The 15,604-nt window shown below is 55.5% G+C and overlaps 1 protein-coding gene across 4 annotated transcripts in view; it reads left to right on the top strand.

The window, feature by feature from the left end:
* The window catches only part of STARD10 (StAR related lipid transfer domain containing 10), a 42,999-nt gene that overhangs the window by 3,547 nt on the left and 23,848 nt on the right, over positions 1–15,604 (top strand). Inside the window, exon 1 of one of the 4 annotated variants that reach the window (XM_051851194.3) lies at positions 7,111–8,095. The exons of 1 other annotated variant lie outside the window; for it this stretch is intronic. The gene's annotated coding sequence lies outside the window, so the exon portion shown is untranslated. Of the gene's footprint in view, positions 1–7,110; positions 8,096–8,161; positions 8,299–12,897; positions 12,917–15,604 lie in introns of those variants that run through there. 2 more of the 4 variants (XM_070074984.2, XM_051851185.3) reach the window with 2 other exon arrangements.

Raw genomic sequence — 15,604 nt, 5'->3', positions numbered from 1 at the left:
AAATAAGTCAGGTACAAAGGGCAGATTTTGTATGATTCCACTTACATGAAATACATAGAAGAGGAAAATTCATGGAGACAAAGTGGACTAAAAGTCGCCAGGGCTGGAGGGAGGGAGGAATGGGAGGTGGTTGTGTAATGTTTACAGAGTTTCTGTTTGGGGTGATCAGAATGTTAGAAGTAGTAATGATGGCTTCACAAGGTTGTCACTGACTTGTACACTTAAACGTTGACAGTTGTACTCTTGGAGTGGGCGTTGTGGTATAACAGACTAAGCTACTGTTTGGAGTAAGTCCACACTGCAGTGCCTAGAACTGAGCACTGCCTCTACTCCCTATCCAGCTTCCTGCTAAGTCTCGGAGGCAGCAGGTGATGGCCCACGCACTTGAGTCCTCACTGCCCTTGTGAGAGACCTGGATGCAGCTCCTGGCCCAGCCCTGGCTGTTGCAGCCATTTGGGGAGTGAACAAGCAGATGGAATATAGGTCTCTCTCTCTCTCTCTCTCTCTCTCTCTCTCTCTCTCTCGTTCTCTCTCCCTCCCCCCTCCTTCTGTGCCCCTATCTCTCCTTTCTGTCACTCTGCCATCCAAATAAATAAATAACTTTAAAAATAAAACTGCACAGTTTGGGGCAGGCATTTTGCTACATGAGTTACTATAATTTTAAAAAGGCTTCACTTGAAAGCAAACACCAACAAAACAAAAGGGAGCCAATAGATGGAGATAAAATACTTGCAACATCCATAACAAAATAGTAAAATGCAGAAGATATAAAGAACTTCCATGAACCAACTAAATAGAAAACCCAGAATAAAACTGAGCACTGGCTGTTATCAGAAAGAAGAAAACATTGTCCACAAAGAATAAAAGTATATATAACTATGGAAATAAAAGTTAAAGTACAAATGAGGGTCATTTTTTACTCATTGGATTGGCAAACATTAAGAAACAGAATGGTACTCAAGGTTGTTAGGGTGGGGGGAAATAAGAGCCCACCACTCAGTGCTGGAAGGAATATAAATTGGTCTCTCTTGAGAGGGTAACTTGGGCATCTCTGATATACAGATACACACTTGGACTTGGCAGTCACACCCCAGTGTGCAGCAGGTTAGGTGGATACATATAGCATGGTCCCTTCATTTGATGGAACCCAGTGCAGCCCAAAGGAGGAGCTAAATCTGTGTGTCCTGATGTTGGGTATCTGTCTAATGTACTCCATAATACTTAAAATCCAACAGGGTTCAGTATTTATCTTCTGTTCCTAAGTGACAAGACGAAAGGTTCAGACTGTGGTTTGCAGCAGTTTACAAATGACACCTGTAGAAAGGTTTATTTATTTAGATTTGCATATTTATTTGAAAGGCAGAACGACTGGTTCACTCTTCAAATGCCTGCAACATCTAGGGCTAGGCCAGACTGAAGCCAGGGACTTCGTCCGGGACTCCCACCTGGGTGGCAGGAACCCAGACACGTGGGCCATCACCCGAGCCTCCCTGGTGCATTAGCAGGAAGCTGGATCAGATGCGCAAGCAGGACTTGAACCGGGCACTCCCGTCTGGGATGGGGCAACACACGTGGCAGTGTAGCCTGCCGCAGCACGGTGCCCCCGCAGATTTCTTCTTGGTAGAGGAAAAACCAAGTGCAAGGTGATCATCATGCCCACTGTTTTTCTCTTCTTCTAGCTGTAGCTTTGCGACTTAGTGACAGAGGGATGCGTTTTCTGTGAATAGTGATCAGATGAACGTGGAAGCACTAAAGTCGTTTTAGGCAAGTTTACAGGTTTAGTTTTTGCTTCTTAATTAGTTGTTTCTGTAGCCAATCAAGGGTCATAATTAACAATATACATCTAAAATCGAAACCGTTTAAAAGTGTGGCATCCAGGTTTGGGGAGAGTGAGCTCACGTGTAGCTGTCCTCGTCCCTCTCGGGCTACCCTAACAAAGACCTTCGACTGAGGCCTTTATGGACACCCGAAGCTGATTGCTGAAGGTGCTGGGGCCTGGGAAATCCAAGCTCAAGGCGAGGCAGGGCTGGGGTCTAGTGAGGGCTCTTTGCTCCGAAGATGGTGCTCTTCCCCTAGCCCTCGCCCAGGGGGGGACCCCCACGAGCTCCCCTAACACTGTGACCTGGGGCGTGAGGGCCCAACAGGTGACGTTTGTGGGGACACGAGCTTTCACACCACAGCGAGAGTCGGCGGGGCCTGGCACTGCCGGCCTGGGCTGCACTCACTGCTGACTGCTAAACGGAAGCAGTGTTTGGCAGAGACGAACCGAAACCCCCAGGGGAGAGACGCGATCGCAGCACTACCCAGCGTTGGCTGACGTGGAGGATGCTTTGAAATAAGCAAGAAAAGGGACAAAACCCCAGCCAGTTTTTTCAGAAGTCAGCTTGAAGTGATGTGAATAAGAGGAAAACAGACTTCTTCAGTTAATATGGTAGAGGTAGAGTGGGCTGTAGACAAGAGAGTCCCTCACAAGGAAGTTGAAGCCTCAGGTTGCTGAAGTGTGCTTGCTTTCAGAGGGTGTTCGAGAAGAAAAAAAAACCAAAAAAACAAACAAACAAACAAAAAAAAAAAACAGACCCAACCAAAGAAGTCTGCCCCGAGCCGCAGGGCCAGAGCTGGTCCTGGGAGACAGCCTAGTGTCTCAGTGATGCGGTTGGGGCACTGGAAGGGCCTCAAGAGAGGGAGAAAGGGGGACAGGCAGCCCTCTGCAGCCTCCAGTTTGGGGCCCGACTCTATTGAAGGGACAGTGACATGGGGCAGAGCAAATCAGGTCCCGTGTCTACCTTCCCTACCCCAATCCTCCCAGCTTTTGAAGGTTTTGGGACACTGATCTCTGCAAAACAGCTGATTCAGTTGATACAATTTTTTAAAAAAGGTTTATTTATTTGAAAGGCAGAGTTATGGGGAGGGGCGGGTGAGAGATCCTCCATCTGCTGGTTACTTGCCACATGGCCACACGGCTGGGACTGAGCCAAGCTAAAGCCAGGAGCCCAGAACTCCATCTCAGTCTCCTACATGAGTGTAGGGGCCCAAGGAAGAAGCTTCTGGCTCCTGGCTTTGGCCTGGTCTGGCCATCTGGGGAGTAAACCAGCAGATGGAAGATCACTCTCTCTCTCTGTCTCTCCTTCTCTCTTCGTAACTCTGCCTTTAAAAAAAAAAAAAAAGATTATTTCTGCTTCCAGCATGAGGCAGAGATTAGTGGGGTTTATTTTTTTAACAAGTTTTTTTTTTTTTTTAGCTGATATAAACACATAGTTATATAATTTTTCTTGTTGAAATTTTCATACTCTGTGTTTCAAGAAATTGGCCAAATTTGAACTTGGGAGAGAAGTAAAAGTCACTACCTAGCTCTGGAAGGGAGAATCTGGTAGGAGAGGGATCCCACTTCTCCCATTTCTTCCTCGTAGGTAGGTTTCTTTTATGGAAAAGAACAGAGCTTAACACTAGGCTAATCCTCCACCTTGCGGCGCCGGCACACCGGGTTCTAGTCCCGGTCGGGGCGCCGGATTCTGTCCCGGTTGCCCCTCTTCCAGGCCAGCTCTCTGCTGTGGCTAGGGAGTGCAGTGGAGGATGGCCCAAGTGCTTGGGCCCTGCACCCCATGGGAGACCAGGAGAAGCACCTGGCTCTTGCCATTGGATCAGCGCGGTGTGCTGGCCACAGCACGCTAGCTGCGGCGGCCATTGGAGGGTGAACCAACGGCAAAGGAAGACCTTTCTCTCTCTGTCTCTGTCTCTCACTGTCCACTCTGCCTGTCAAAAAAAAAAAAAAAAAAAGAAAGAAAGAAAAGAACAGAGCTTAAAATTATTATTTGATGATAATTCTACTTAAGAACTGATGAGACTATTTTTCCATAAGTTAACATAGTATTTTCTTGATTGAAGAATTATACTTCTAATTTTCCTTTGTCACCTCCCTTAGAATAAGTACACATTTTTAGTACAGCCTACTTGTATTTTTCCATTGTCCCCAAGTTTAAAAATATTTACATTATAATAGTTCACAGTTTTTTCACAGCAAATGGCTTCATTTTCTACCATGAGCAAGGCAGACTTTTACAAACAAAGCAAGTCTTTCAGCATCCACTCAAGCTATCAGCAGCATCCACAAAGTAAGAGCAGCCAAACAGAGCCATGAATGTGCTTGTCCTCCCGGGGGCCGCCAATTACATGGGCGGATTGGCTTTACCCGTGGGGACTCCAGAGAAGTGCTCGAGGGGCAGCCCCCGGCCTAGCTGTCCGTTCCGATGAGGATCAGCCAGTCGTGTCCGGTCCCTCTGCTTATTGCCGACTCCTCGAAGAGACCAGGGCCTAGTCAAAGGCCTGTGTAAGAGCAGGCTAGGCCCTGGCCTGCTCATTCCCACGCTTGACATCAGCGTGCCTGGAGGTGGTTTTAGGAAAGGCTTAGCGGAAGTTTCAGCCCCAGTGGGGTTGACAACTGCACTGCCCTGTGACCGGAGAATAGCCCAGTTCTTTGTCCCTTTGGACTTAATCTTTAGTCTAAGCTGGCTGAAAAGAGTGACCGTTGATGGCAGGGACTGGTAGCCGGCACAGAGCAAACAGCCCCATGAGTATGGCCGGCCGCTTGGCTGTGGGTCTGCCGCTGGAGGGTCGTCCTGGGGTGGGCCCTCGCCTGGGAGTGTGGAAGCCGTGCCGGCTGCTGCGGAGCGGTGGGGGCAGGCTGTGCCCAAAGCAGCTGCACTGACAGGTAGGCAGGAGCAGCAGTGGTCGTGCAGCGGCATCCCAGGGCTCCTGCATGGTGGCGGCACTGTCTTCCCTCTGGAATGAAGTCAGTCTGATGCCAAGGGCAAGGAGCACAGTGGTAGCTGTGAGCGCACAGGTGGCATGTACCTGGGGGTGGCTCCACCAGAACGCTCAGGATGGAGCTCTGCTCGGACGGAGATGAAGCCAGCGAGCACGAGACAGCTGTGGAAGCGCAGGAGCCTGGGCGGATGGTGACAGCCAGGGCATGGTGAACCTCAGCCACTGCCAGGGACAACAGGAAGCATCCAGCACGCACCAGCACGTTGCCTGCCACCAACAGGGGAGCGATGGCCGGCTCCCGTCCGCGGACTGCAGTTCCTAAGCCTCCAGTGGCCAAGCAGGGCAACCGGGGGCCTGGGCATCTCCAACCTGACAGTGCCCAGTGCGTACCTCTGCCCACGGCCTCTTGACATTGGGTGAAATGTCAGTGAAGCAACTCTTGTGTTTTGACAAGCTCATAGCACGGCAGAGCTGTGTTTAAGGGGGTTCACATCAGAACTGCTAAGGGGCCCAAGGTCTTATTTCCTTGAGAACAACAAAGTGAAGCAATGGGAGATTTTTTTTAATAAAGATTTATTTATTTATTTGAAAGAGTTACAGAGACAGATGGAGAGACAGATCTTCCGTCTGCTGGTTCACTCCAGATAGCCACAATGGCCAGAGCTGGGCCATACAGAAGCCAGGAGCCAGGAGCTTCTTTCGGGTCTTCCATGTGGGTGCAGGGTCCAAGCACTTGGGCCATCTTCCACTGCTTTCCCAGGGGAGTTAGCAAGGAGCTGGTTCAGAAGTGGAACAGCTGAGACTTGAGCCAGCCCCCATATGGGATGCTAGTATCACAGGCAGTGGCTTTACCGGCTACACCACAACACCAGCCCCAGCAATGTGAGATCCATTACCTGAATTTCTACACCTGGGCTGTAAATCCTGTCCACTTACTGCCTTAGAGTCCCCAGGCTAAAGTATCTTTCTGCTTCATGTAATTCCTTCCCCCCTCCCTCCCTCCTTCCTTCCTTCCCTCCTTCCTTCCTTCCTTCCCTCCTTCCCTCCTTCCCTCCTTCCCTTTCTTTTTTAACGTTCATGTAATTTCTAAAAGCAAAGTTTCTGATAGCCCATGACTTTAGAAAGCAAGTTAGTAACAATGAAGTCGCCATTCAAATCAGGGGGTGATTATGAGATTTCTCAGCCACAGTGTACGTCCTTGAGAAATACACTACTTGCTGTGAATTATACAGCTGTTTTTCTCTGTGTCTACTATTAGTCTGCTGAATGGCAGGGCTGATGTTTATCATCCAAACCAGTGTTTAGGTTTTCAAGGAACCAACACAGACTGGTAACGCCAGTGAGTGGCTAGGAACAAGGGGCCAGCAGCCACAGACTGGTTGCCTTATATTGGATGGTGCCGACCCAGAACGTCGCCATCACTGCCAGAACCTGCTTACTGCAGTGAGCGCAGTCCCCAACGAGTGATGGGGAAGGAAGCCCTCTGGGACGGGCAGGCAGCTGACGAGTAGTATTTTTTTTGAAAGTCTGTATTTGAAAGGCAGAGTGACAGCAAGAGAGGCAAAAAAAAAAAAAAAATCGTCTCACCCCCGGTTCACTTTCCAAATGGTCACAACAGCCGGGGCTGGGCCACGCCAAACCCAAGAGCCTAGAACTCCATCCAGGTCTCCCACATGGGTTTCAGGGGCCCAGGTACTTGGACCATCTTCCACTGCATTCCCAGGTGCATTAGCAGGGAGTTGGATTAAGCTCCTCCTGGGGACAAAGAGCTTAGTATTGAAATGAAGCAAAGGGGGACTGGTGTTATAGCAGAGTAAGATGCCACCGCATGCAAGGGTTCCAGTCCCTGCTGCTCCACTTCCAATCCAGCTCCCTGCTGATGGCCTGGGAAAGCAGCAGAGGATGGTCTAAGTGCTTGAGCCCCTGCATCCACGTGGGAGATCTGGAGGAAGCTCCTGGTTCCTGTGTAGCCCAGCTCCGGCCGTTGTGGCCATCTGTGTAGTGGACCAACAGATGGATGATCTCTGTCTCTCCCTGTAACTCTGGCTTTCAAATACATAAACAACAAACAAATAAGCAAAGGGTGACCTGTGGATAGTTTCTGACCCATCTGGGCAGGGAGTTACAGTGTAACTGGAACACACACCCACCACCAGAGCCCTTGGCTATGGAGCATCATTTCAGGGCTAGCACAGTTCCAAAAACTCCATCTCCCAACGTGCCATCGACCCTTCTTCGCGACCCTTGCTCTTGGACTTCTGGGAGACGTAGTTTTAACAGCGTTCCAGTCCCAGAGAGTTTCTACCTGGGAACTACAACTCCCATGAGGCAGTGCGCAGGCCATTTCGGTCGACTTCGCAGCGGTCTCCGCGTTTGCGATACAGGACTCCACAGGCGTAGCGGAGCGGTGACTGGAATGTCAGAGCCCCTGGTGAGGAGAATGGCTCTGACTGTGCCTCCTCCTGCTGCTGCTTAGCTCTCTGCTGCTCTGGGGCTCCTCTTCAACCCAAGAGGAGCAGATAGGAGCCCCGGGGAGCCGGGTGACAAAGTGGCCACGACCGCTGCGCAGGCGCAAGTGCGGGGCCTCGCGGCCTCTAGACACTGAAGGGCGCCTGCGCAAACGGAGGTTCTCGGGATGGACACGTGGGGGCGCCTGAGCGAGGATAACAGTAATAAATTTCGTAGTAACGTATCCGTCTCGTCGTCTTTGCTGTTATTTCATGATTTGCAACGTACGGCCCTCTTCATTGCTTCTGCGTGGAGTCTCACGGCAGTCCTACAAATGGAACAACCAGCTCCCAGCCTCACAGTGTAGAGGACCAGAGAAGGCTCAGGACCGGGGCCTGGCGCCCCTGCCCTGCCTCTGACCTGCTGGGTAACTGCGGTAATTCTGTTCCCTCAGGGAGCTTAAACTTCGTCATTTGTACATGAGGCCAGGTCATTGAGAAGATCAAATGAGAACCTTGGGCGAAAACTCAATTCCCGAGGAGTGTGTAAAGGCGAAAGACGATTATAGTCAGGAGATCACTGACTGAGGGACCCATTTCCTTGATCTACAGATTGCAAAACTGAGCACCCGAAGAGGAGCAAGGGCTTGCCCCAGGCGTGGCCGTCTGGCACCAAAGGTTAAAGCGCCACCATTTTGCCATTAGTCCTGGAACCCTCCCTTGCTCCAGTGAGGACCCGTGTCTTTGTTGGATGCGGGGTTAGAGAGACCAAGCATACCCCTGACCCGATGGAGACAGTAGAAGGAAAGATCTGGAGAATCCTGGAGGACAAGAACAGTGCTGCTGGAGTTGGAGTGCAGCCCAGGCTTCTCAGGACAGTGGCCCAGGTAAGGGCGAGAACACAGGCGTGCCAGCTGAGGGGGCAGCAGGCAGAGCAGGGCTCCGAACGGAAAGGAGCGTGAAAGCGTTGGACTCATTTCTGAGCCTGATCGGAACTGGGTGCTCAGGTCACTCCACGTGGGGCCAGCGGCAGCTGCAGGGGATCCCTGGATGGCCTGGAGGATGAGGACAGGAAAGGAGGCACATTGAGGTGAGAGCAGGAGTTACTCCCCCAGACAGCTGGAGCAGCGAGATGGCACCATGGACACACCATGCCAGCTGCGGGACCCTGCAGCCATCCTCGGGGGAAGTGAGCCTTTCTCTTCGGTGGAGCTGGGCTCTCCCAAGCTGTTTCTCTCAGTACTCTTGGAGGGGCTGGGGGAGGGGCTGGGATCTGGTTGCAGCTGGGGCCCCCTCAGGCTTGTTGTGAAAGGCAGGTGTTTGCAGAGTCGGGAACCCAAGATCCTCCCCATCTCCAAGTCCCTAAGCTGCAGGTGCTCACCTGTCCTTTCTCTTTCTCAGCTGGGGAAACACAGGCTAAAGATGGAAAAGGACTCTCTCTTTTCTTTATTAAAAAAAAAAAAGATTTATTTATTTGAAAGCCAGAGTTATATATCGAGAAAGACAGAGAGAGTGAGGCCTTCCATCTGCTGTTCACTCTGTAGATGACCACAACAGCCAGGGCTGGGCCAGGCTGAAGCCAGGAGCCAGGAGCTTCATGTGGGTCTCCCATGTGGGTGCAGGGGCCCAAGCACTTGGGCCATTTTCCGCTGCTTTCCCAGGCGCATTAGCAGGGAGCTGATTCAGAGGTGGAGCAGCTGGGACAGGAACCATCACCCATATGGGATTCGAGCATCGCAGGCAGTGGCTTTATCTGCTGTGCCACAAACGCCAGCCCCGAAAGGACTCTTAGGACACCCAGGCATAGGGGAAGAACTGGACTAGGACAGGGATCTTTCCGTTACATGACAGTGATCAAACATCTTCATCAAACATTTATTGAGTGTCTAATGTATACTCTGAGAAGAGCGGCCTTGGGGAAGCAAACAGAAGCCAGGATTGCAGTCAGGCTTGGCTTTTACCGGGTCTTCCCGGTGACTTAATGCTGTGCCCCTGGGTGAGTCACCACCCCTCTCCGAGCCTCAGGCCGTCTGTGGGGTGAGGGTGGTAAGCCTTGTCTGGGGCTGTCTCCAGGTTTAACTGGAAATTAAATGAGTTAAGACCTGTTAAGTGCACAGAGCAGCAGCAAGCACAGGGCAGGCCCTTTAATCAAGGCTAGCCACATTGTTACTTGTGAGCACAGGCTGAGGCAGGTAGCCCCTGGGCTTCTGCTAGAGCCCCGAGGGGGCACAGACCCGGGTCTGTCTGCCTCCCAGGTACCCCCACACCACACCTTGCCCTAAGTGGTATCTGCATTTCTGGAAGCTGATGGGGGCAACCGTGTGTCCATCTCCTCCTCCGACCCTGGGAGCCTGGCCCAAAGAGGTGTGTCCGGTGTTCACACCTCACGTGCACGCGATTCCATTCCCCGCTGAGGCCTGGAGTTAGGGTGATTCTTTCCCACAGCTGCACATTCCATCCCTCCATCCCTGACGGTCACACCAAAACCAGATCCCAGCCTCTTCCCAGCCCTTCCTGCCGTGGGGTCCCACACAGCCCGCCCTCCCTCCCTGCAGGGCAGAAGCCCAAGAGGGCTACTGACAGGTTCTTGGCCTGTGTTTCCCATGAATGGTGCAGGGGCTGCGGCCCCGGAGACGGGGGAGCGGGGGTCACCTGGGTGGGAGTCAGGGCCCAACATGAGATCCTCCACCCCAGCCACCCGCTTTGAAGGCGGAGACGACTTCAGCATCGATCCAAGCCTCCCTAATGGAAGTCTGGTGCAAACCCCTTATTACGGCGGAGAACAGCCAGCCCTGCAGAAAGGTGGGAACCGAAGGCTCCTGCCGACTGCAGGTGACGCTCGGCCCAGCAGCTGCATAGGAGGGGCCGGGCTCAGCTCCATCGCTCCTCCCCCCAGAGCCCCGCAGTCCTGCGTGGAGGCCCCCAGTATGGCCACCTGGGGGCCAGGTTGGGAAGCTGGAGGGCTAAGGAGAGGCGGAGCGTAGTCCCTGGTCGGAGGGAAACCCAGAGCTAGCCTGGGGCCCCGGGGTGGGGAGGGACCAGGGAGCTCTCCGTGGAATGTGTGACTCCTGTGGGATTCTGGGGCCTTAGTAATCAGTCTGAGGCAGCAGAGGATAAAAATACCATGGGAGCACACTCCTGGAGGAGGGGCGCAGCACAGATTCAGGAATGAGTCACAGAGCCCAAGCCCTAAATTTAGAAGATGCTGAAGGAGGCAGCGTTCCCCGAGGGAGGCCTGGGAGATGCCTGCTGACCTAGGCCCACAGAGTCAGTGAGGGAAGGGGCCATTGGCAGGAGTCCCCACCCCCTGGAGGCGGAGCATGCTGCAGGGATCTGCTCCAGGAGTGGACTTTGACCCCAGGATGCACCTTGACCTGGGGCAGAGCCTGCAGTCCCAGTCTCAGTCGGGCCCCCAGGGAATCCGTGCCACCGCAGCTCTGCACAGGGTCCTGGAAATGAGCCCCAGGAGGGGCACAGCCAGGCGCCCGGTGCCCTCGGCTCTCTCGGTGCCCGGTTGGCAGACACTGAGGAGGGGGCTGGGCAGGTGCAAGGAGCAAGCACTGTTGAGTGAAGGCCTCCCACCGGGGACCCAACCAGGCCGCCTGGGATGGGAGCGAGGGAGAGGACTGAGAGGTCATCGTCCCAGTTTGCTTCTCCACTGACCTTCCAGGCTCTCCGTTAGCCCGCGACAGGAGAAGAGGGAGGCACTGCCTGCAGTCCAGGGGACAAAGATGCAGGAAGGAGGCCATGCCTCAACGACGGATGCCAGGCCCAGGATAAGGTGGCTCAGAGACAGGCGCCGACAGCAGCCGCGGCAGTTACTGAAGACGCTATGCTAAGGGTCCGTGTGCCCTAACTCACTTTACCCCCATGGTGGTGACAGCAACTATCTATCAGTCTACCCATCTTAGAAATGGGACAGCTGAGACACAGAAAGGTTCAGTCGCTGACCCCAGGTCACACACTAAGTAAGAGGGGTTCTGCCCAGACAGCCTGGCTCCCTAGCCCCTGCTGTTGTCCCGAACCTGTCCTCCAGCCTCTGCACACCACAGCCCTGGGAGCGCTCTATGCCGGGCTCGGGCTCGGGCTCCGGGTGTCTAACCAGAGCCCGCCCTCACTGCCAGCAGGAAGGACCTGGCGATGACACCCCACCCCCTCGCCCAGCTCCCTGGGGAGGCTTCTGGAGCAGCATTACCCTGACAGGGAACCGGGCCTGCAGCCGTGCGGGGCGTCACCAGGGCAGGCAGTGTCGCCATCCAGAAGGGCCCAGGCCGGCTGGCCACCCCACGGCTCTGCAGCTCTGCAGAGGGGGGTCCCCCTGCTGCTGCCCGCCAGCACTGCTGCCTGCGGGAGCTCGGTTCAATTGCGGGTCGATGCCTCCTCCACAGGCCTTGGCGTTTCCTGTCAGAGGCGCCCCATCCATCTGCCTGACCAGGCCCTCCCCCTGGACTCCGGGCTCCAGCGGGGGTTGGGGGGGGTGGGGCCCCTTGGGACCTTGGGGAAGGACAAGGTTGTCCAGGTGTCCCAGCGTGGGAGAATTCCAGCCCGAGACCGCAGCCCTGTTCCTGGCAGCAGTGTGACTTCCTCCTTCTGGTTCCTTCTTGATAATCTCGAAGCTGGGCCTGACTCAGGAGCTAGCAGGGCCTCTGGGCAAAGCTCAGGACCACCTCTGGGTGAGGGGAGAGGGCAGGGCCCCCCAAGCCCCTAAGCTATTACTGCTCCCGAGGGAAGAGGCTCCTGGGAACTCTTTGCTGCCTGAATGCTGTGGGCACCCGGGGTGGGGGGTGGGGGTAGCTCCGCTTCCCATCCCCAGGGGACAAGCCGGGATAGCAGGGTGGGCTCTGTGTCCTGCTGGGCCTTTTTTCCCCTCAGCTGTCACGTGGGGCTGATGCTCCCTAGTGGCCCTTCTGGCCAAGGGGCTATGAGAGGGGACAAAATGTGTGTAGCCAGTGCTCACCCTGCCCAGGGCCTCTCCATGGAGAGGCTGTGGGGGCCAGGTGTGTGCACCACTCTGACCTGGGCACTGGCCCCGGGGGGTCTGTACCGGAACCTAGCTGGTGCCGGGTGGGTGTGGCAGGGCCTCTGTCACAACTTTGCCAGGCTTCTCAAATACCTGGCATGGACTTACAGTGAATTGCACTCATTCATTTCTGATCTGAAATTCTCCTTTCACACAAAGTCCTGTGTTTGTGACAGCTGCACCTTGATGCTGCGTGCGCCCTGGCGTGGCCATGCTTGCGTGCATGCCTGGGTTGGGCCGGTCACGTCTGAGACTGAGACAGAGCCTGCTGCAGGGGTCTATGACAGCAGTATAAGGTGCTGTATGGGGATGTGGGTGGCCCTGAGTGGGTGGCACCATGAGGCTCTGGCAGCTCCCTCAGGGGCGTGAGCTCCGCCATGCGCAAACACTTAGATCCGGGTCCACACACTCAGATCTGGGCTGCGGTGCCTCCCTGTACTCTGTCCCGGGCCTTTCCCCAGGGCCCCGGGCACCACCTGCCCCCCTGCTGCTTCCTGGTGACATCACACAGGTCACTGCCTAATCTTCTAGAACAGCGCTTCCTGGACACTGCCTCATTGCCTGGACAACCTGAGAATTCGTTTCACCCAAACTGGCCCCTGAGGAGGGGGCGGGGGAAGAACGGGTTGCTGGGGGGGCTCTTATCTCCCAGAGGGGAGATCAAGGCAGCCGTCTGTCTGGCTAGATGGTGAGTAGGGGTGGACCCCAGGAGTAAGGCAAGACTAGGGGCCTCTCACTGTCCAGGCCACTGGGCCTGGGGGGCTGCTGGGGGAGGCTGAGAAAGGGCAGTGTCTGGGTGGGGGCCAGCAGGCCCCGGCTCTAATTCCTGCCCTGTCCCTGCTGGCTGGACCTTTGTTGGACCATCTCTACAGGGGAGGGGGTGGGAGGAGGAGGTGGGGCCAGGTGATAGCAGCCTGAGTCTTTAGTTCTCGTAGGCGGGACTGGAGGGAAGTATTAGGGTGCAGGTCATGGGTGGCTGCAGGCAGATGTCTGACCTCTGCCCCCACACTGTTGGGGGTGTGACTCTCCCCAAATGATGCCCCATGACCCCATCGCAGCCCTGGGGTACTGGAGGTCCCCCATGGGCTCTGACTTGGGTGACCCAGCGCCCTTCCCTGGCCTCAGCGTTCTCTGCCAGGGCATGCGTGAGACACAGGCCTGCCTGGCGCCCTGACAGTGAGCTCTCACATCCCCGTGCTGCTTCTCAGCTTGCCAAGCACCTTCTCGTCCACACTGTCACCTTCCGCACCCACTCCGGCTCCTGCTCTGTGAGGCCCGGTTCTGGAGCGGGCGCTCAGAAAAGAGCCAAGGCAGAGCCCCACCCTGGGGGTGCTGGGAGAGGCTCCTCTGTCCACCTCCTGTAGATGGAACTGGGTCTGAGGCAGGGGGCTGCTGTGGGCAGAGCAGGGGCCACGCTTTCCCGCCTTTTCCACCCTTTAATCTTCCCTAAGACGCTTAACGGCCAAATCCAGAGGTGGGTCCCTTAGTACTTTTGGTTGGAGCCCCGTGGTTTTTTTTTTTTTACAGAGTGGACATTGAGAGAGAGAGAGACAGAAAGGTCTTCCTTTGCCGTTGGTTCACCCTCCAATGCCCACCGCGGCTGGTGTGCTGCAGCCAGCGCACCGCGCTGATCCGATGGCAGGAGCCAGGTGCTTCTCCTGGTCTCCCATGCGGGTGCAGGGCCCAAGGACTTCGGCCATCCTCCACTGCACTCCCTGGCCACAGCAGAGAGCTGGCCTGGAAGAGGGGCAACCGGGACAGAATCCGGCGCCCTGACTGGGACCAGGACCTGGTGTGCCGGCGCCGCAAAGCGGAGGATTAGCCTAGTGAGCCGCGGCGCCGGCCGGAGCCCAGTGGTTTTGGACAGGGTGCCTCTCCTTGCCCCATGTCCCCAGCTCCATTCTGGCAGCAAACAGGATCCTATACAACTCTTTTCATTGCAATGATTCTCAGATGAAGCCAGGAACTGGTGGAGCCAGGATGTAAACCTGGGGCACAGGCCCTTTGCACTGCCAGGCTGCGGGAGACAGGGGTGGCACCCTCCCTCAGAGGTCCTCTCAGCCCTCCCGGGATCACTCATCTGTCCTAGAGCCAATGGGGCCCTCATCTCTGCAGCCCGGGGTGTCCTGAATCCACTTTGTCAGGAGGGGCCCTAGCAAGGGCAGATTGGTGGAGAGTAGGATGGGGTGATGGCCTTTGGCTCCCTACTGGCCCTCCAGTCTGACCTGAAAACCAGACTCAGTGCTGCATCCAGGGCTCAGCCACCCGAGCCTGGGAGTGCCCAGTCCCCGCCCCCCAACAAGACCCAAAGGATTCATTTAGTTAATCTGTGTTTGGGTGTGAGTGATGGTTGGTTCCTGCCATCTGCAGCTCCCTGGACATCTGTCCGCCCTCTGGGGTGAGGAAGTCCTTCTGTCTGTCTGCCCTCACTGCCACCTCTGCTGTCAACCCAGCCTGGTCTGTCTCTCCCTGGCCTGGGTGATGGGCATGCCTGCTGTCTGCTGAGATGTGTGTTACTGGGGCACTAAACGGGCAGAGCCACAAGGCCAGTGCTGCCATCTGTTTTTGTCGTGGAAGAACCCAGAGGCTACAGTTTACAAAGCAGGCATTGGCTGTGCCAGGGGCCCTTCTGGGTCTCCCACTAGCCTGGGAGTCAGGGTGTCAGAGAAAGCCATGGAGGCCTGGGCCAGGGTACTGGGCTGGGGGCACAGAGCCAACCCCTCCACCTCCACTCTTTCCCAGGCAGTGTACAAAGAGCGTCCAACAGCAGTGGGGTGTGTGTGTGATGGTCTGACTCTGCCTCCCACGCTGTGGATGGCAGGCCTGGCGATCCGAGGCCACCCCATAGCTCACTTCACAGCACTTACTTTCCAGAATGCTCTTTGGGGTCTCTTGCCTTCGGGGCTCCCTGCTCACCCCCACTCATTTCTAAAATTAGGTCTGGTTTATAAACGTCTTCCAAGTCTGGAAGAAACACCTCCATTTGTGAACCCAGCTTAAAGATGCTTCCTTTTCCTCTTAGCGTCTTTAAGGAAAGCTGCTCCATCAGGAGGCCCTGGGTGGGGAGGCCAGGAGCTGCCTTGGGCCATGCGTGCTGGTTCCCAGACAAGGTGGTGGGCAGCAGGGCAGAGGAAGAACCCCTGGGGCAGGAGGAGGCAGAGGAGCCCAGGATTGCAGGGATTCTCTCACCCCAGGCAGGTGGTGGGCACGTGCTGGGCCCTGAAAGCTGCCCGCCCAGAGGAGCCCACCACAGGCTTCCTCTTCCCCTCTCTGGTCTGACTGAACGCTCAGCCTGAGACAGGCTGCCGCTTGCACACTAGCCTGGCCTCAGTTCACACAGACAACATGGAGGCCGAGCTGGCACTAGGACCCAGGG

Source organism: Oryctolagus cuniculus, chromosome 1 (genome assembly GCF_051225735.1).
Source record: "Oryctolagus cuniculus isolate XC-2025 breed Fujian yellow rabbit chromosome 1, ASM5122573v1, whole genome shotgun sequence".
Taxonomy (NCBI): domain Eukaryota; kingdom Metazoa; phylum Chordata; class Mammalia; order Lagomorpha; family Leporidae; genus Oryctolagus; species Oryctolagus cuniculus.
Note: the sequence above shows the minus strand (reverse complement) of the source record. Positions and strands in the feature narration are given on the sequence as shown.